The sequence below is a fragment of the Myotis lucifugus genome, unplaced genomic scaffold (genome assembly GCF_000147115.1).
Source record: "Myotis lucifugus unplaced genomic scaffold, Myoluc2.0 scaffold_260, whole genome shotgun sequence".
Lineage (NCBI taxonomy): Eukaryota > Metazoa > Chordata > Mammalia > Chiroptera > Vespertilionidae > Myotis > Myotis lucifugus.
In genome coordinates, this window is record NW_005871308.1 from 1,485,268 (window position 1) to 1,490,014 (window position 4,747).

The window sequence follows — 4,747 nt, forward strand, 5'->3', positions numbered from 1 at the left end:
CGCGCCGCGCCATGGCCGCCCGCCCGGCTCCCGCGCGCCGCGCAGCCCCGCGCGTCCCAGGGAGACGGCGACGCGGAACGCCGGGCGCGGCGTGGGCGGCTCCCGCCTCTCCCCGCAGTGCGGGCGGGCCCGGCACACAGACAATGCAGGCGGCGCAGACCAAGTGGTCCCGAGGCGAGGGGGAGTGGACGCGGAGGAGAGAAGGAAAGTGGCCGAACGCGAGCCCCGGGCCAAATCCAGCCGAGTGACCCGCAGAGGATGTGTCGCCTTTCAGCCTGGGGCAGCGGGGCGGGGCGCCCGGTGGGGAAAAGGGATGCCCTCCTGGAGCCCAGGAGAAGGCCCGTCCTGGCGGCGGCGCTGAAGGGCGTGGGAGCAGAGGGCCGCGTGGGGAAGAAAGTGGGTGTCTATGGTCGTCCCTCCCCAGCGGTCTCCTTCCCACTGATCACCCTGCTGACTTCACCGGCCCCCTCCCTACGGATCTCAGCGACCTCCCGCGTTTGCCCCAGATCCCCCTCCCACACACCCAGGCAGCCCCCCGGGGGTGAGGGGTGGGGGGGGAGGGGACCCCAGAGTCAGACACCACCCAGGCGCTAGAGCACCGCAGGACGAGGGAGACCGGGACTTGCACAAGGTCACAAGGAGCAGATCTAACCAAGGGTCAGAGCTCACCAGAGCTTTCTCACTATCCAGGCTGCCGGGTCTCAGGCCCGCTGTGTCCGGAGCCATCGTCTGCCCTTGCACAGTCTCCTGGAGTGGTGAGGACTAAATGAGAGGGTTACGTGGAGCACGTTCACGGGGCCTGGCAGAATTAGCACTCAGTACCTCCACGGTTCACCTGGACTCTGAGCTCCAGGGGCAGGCCAGGTTGTATTTTCCTTTTTAGATTTCCAGGGCTGCAAGAAGAGGGTCTGCTCTTCACTTCCCAGGGCTGTTTGTTGAACCAGACTCTGCTGTGATGTTCTATAGACAAAGATAACTCTTTCAGCCCACACGGATTGAGTTCCTACTCTGCATTATTTATTTTATTCATTCAGAAAATAGTTTTGTTCATTGTCTGCTTCTTCACTGGTCCGTAATGGTAGCACCTGTGTTTCATCAGTTGCTCTATCTGTAGTGTCTAAAACAGAGCTTGGCATGAAAGTATGCACCTGATTCTTCTTTCTTAAGTAAATGAATGGTAGGAAAGCCAGGAAGAGGAGGCACAAGACTGGGAAATGTGGGTAGGTCTGGAGCCCAGGAAAGTGAATGTGAGAGAATTCATGGTAGTAAATATGAATTAAGTAGAATGCTTTCAGCTCCAAGTAGCAGACCTGATTCAGATTGGCTTACTCGCTATGGAAATGTATCATGTCATAGTGCAGGCGACCCAATGGTAAGCATAGACATCAATTTTTAAAAATATATTTTTATTGATTTCAGAGAGGAAGGAAGAGGGAGAGAGAGATAGAAACATCCATGATGAGAGAGAATCATAGATCGGCTGCCTCCTGCAAGTCCCCCACTGGGGATCGAGCCCACAACCCGGGCATGTGCCCTTGACCAGAATCAAACCTGGGACCCTTCAGTTCACAGGCCAACGCTCTATCCACTGAGCCAAACTGGCTAGGGCTAGACATCCATTCTTTTGTTCCACTAATTTATGCATTCATTGGTTGATTATTTTTTTAATATATTTTATTGATTTTTTTACAGAGAAAGGGAGAGGGACAGAGAGCCAGAAACATCGATGAGAGAGAAACATCGATCAGCTGCTTCCTGCACACTCCCTACTGGGTATGTGCCCGCAACCAAGGTACATGCCCTTGACCGGAATCAAACCTGCGACCCTTGAGTCCGCAGGCCGACGCTCTATCCACTGAGCCAAACCGGCTAGGGCTGGTTGATTTTTGTTTGTTTGTTTGTTTTTGTTGTTGTTGTTAATCATCACCGGGAATATTTTTCCATTGATTTTTAGAGAGTGGAAGGGAGTGGGAGAGACACACAGAGAGAAACATTGATGTGAGAGCAGCACATCGATTGGTTGCCTCCCACATGCTTCCCAACCAGGGCCAGGGATGGAGCCTGCAACTGAGGTACGTGCCCTTGATCAGAATTGAACCAGGGCCCCTTCAGTCCATGGGCCGATGCTCTATCTACTGAGCAAAACTGACTAGAGCCATTGGTTGATTCTTGTATGTGTCCTGACTGGAGATCGGACCCACCACTTTTGTGTATCAGGACAATACTCTAACTGAGCACCCAGCCGGGATGAGAGTCTGCATTTCTGATAGGACCTCGTGCGTATGCTTCTGGTGGTCTCAGACCACATTTTAGGACTTAGAATACAGGAGGCTTATTACTCCACATTTGGAGGAGTCTTTAAGTAGGCTGGTTTTCGAGATGGTTAATCCAGAGGTTCAAAGACACTGGGGCGTCAGATAATCTTGTCTATGGTTTCTTTGGCCTTCCCGTCATGGTTGAAAAAGAATAGAAGCAGGTCCAACCTGACAATATTCAGATATAGAAGAGGAAATGGCTGTCTTATAATCCTTTTAAAGAATAAGATAAACTCTTCCAGGAGCTCTCAGCTGATTTCCCATCACTTCTGATTGGCTAGAATTGTGTCATATGCTGATGCTTAAGCCAATCCCTTGTCAAGGCCATTCAGAGAAGGGTGAATGAAATCAAAAGGGAGGAAATAAGTGTGAGTTGGGTAAACAGCCAAGAATGTCTCCCACATCTGCTCAGAGTTTATTCTCTTCTTTTTCACTGTGTTGAGAGAGCCCCCCTTACCCCACTGTGGCAGGAGATGGCAGATATTCTCTGTGGAGGATAGATCTCTGGAGTCCCAGGTAAAGCTTGGTTACATTACACCACACTTGAGTCCACCCCTTGCCCAATCCAATCCGCGTTGCCTGCTGCTCACAGATGAGTGCTCCTCGCACACCGCCTCATTCCTCCCCCGCCCCTCCTACAGCAATGCTCTGTGGTCTGCCCGGCAGGACTTTTCTCAGCTACCGTCTGACATGATCTCCTACATCTAAAAAGAGCCCAACATTCAAGTTCCATCAGTCTCCTTTCACTGTTCCTCAAGCACTCGGCTCATTTCTGCCTGTAAGTCTACACTTCAACTCGTCTCTTTTTCCTAATAAACTTTCCTTTTCCTTCCTGTTCAAATTCCACCCCTCACTCAAGAGCTCTTCCAGACATGGTTTCTCAGTCCTGATGGAAGGGAGCAGAAGCCCTGTGTTAGGATCCTTGATTACCCACAACCACACCCCCATCCTCCCACCAATCTTGTATCATGGGTACTGCCATTCTGGTGGAGAAAAGGCTGAGAGAGGTAGAAAGAGACTGGGCTGGGGTTCAAGCCTACCTCTGCCTGTGACCTGAATCACTGTGCAATACTGTCTCCTGAAGCCAGCACAGTAAATGTTAGCTGAGTTGTTTATGGACTGTGTCATATATGTTAGTGGCCTCATGACCCCAGCTGACCATGTCTGAGGCTTGTAGAGCACAGTGGGAGCAGGAAAGTACCCCACTAATGAAAACCCACCTTGAGCCTTCAGAGACACCACAACTAGCCATTGTCAGGGGCAGACCAGAGTTATAAGGGGCAGTGGACTCAGTACCACGGTCAGTAAATGTGAGGAACTACCAGGAGGCACCACCAGAAGTGCTGGAAGTGGGCAGCTCTGGGGGATGAAACTCAGGAATTGTGGAGAGAGGTGGAGAGAGGCAGGGAGTTTCTCTTTTTATTGTAAAGCCTCGTAGTACCATTTGGCTTTTAATGCTACATGCAATATTACTTTGATTAAAAATAACTTTAACCAAATTCAATGAATACATGAATGACCCTTTTAAAATCCTGAATGTGGAGAAAAGAAGGAAATAGATGACAATAGCCATCTTATGGGTTTGTAGTAAGGATTAAACAAAAAAAGGCATTGAACACATTTGACATGGAACCAGCAGCAAGAATTATTATGCTCATGATCGATTCATTAGACGTAAGAGATGTTATTGATTGTAAGGACAGGCTTTGATAATTAGAGAGCACTCTGGGCTCCATCAAGACAGAACGTTGCTATCTTCTACACTGACCCTTCTTCTGCCTCTTCTTCGCCTCTAGATTTTAATTTCAACCCGATCCACCCAATGGAGTAATTATCCTCACCAACCCCTCTGCACACTTACACGTACCCCTTCCATCATGCTTCCACTTCAGCCCAACCCTTAACCCTGAGAAAAAGGAGCAGGGAAATAGACAATCAGATTTTATAGTTCAGAGGGGAAAGTAATTGACTTCCCTGGGACATTTATGTTTCTGGGAAAGTGAGTTTGGAAGGAAATACTGAATCATGTTATTCAAGTCCCATTCATTCAGTCATTCATTGCACATTTATTGCGTGCATGCAAGGTGCCAAGCATAGTTCTAGGTACTGAAGGTGCAACAATAAACAAGATAAGTAAGCTTCGCATCTCCATGGAGTTTACATACAGTGTCACAGTGACCAGAGCGGGCCTCTGGCAAGGACAGTCACCTCTATTTGCTGCTGATGAGTTTAATGCAGTGGAATGAAATAAAAGACATAAATTGGGTGCCTGCTCATTCACAGCTCCCTGCTTAAGGGGAAATCTTTATACCATGTGATCCTGTTCTCCTAACCACAGCTTTTTGGATCAGTAACAATCTGACCCAAGCGAGGCTATTAGATTCTTTGCCAAAATGAGCTGTGGGGAGGTAAGTTGAAAGGCCATGCAGAGT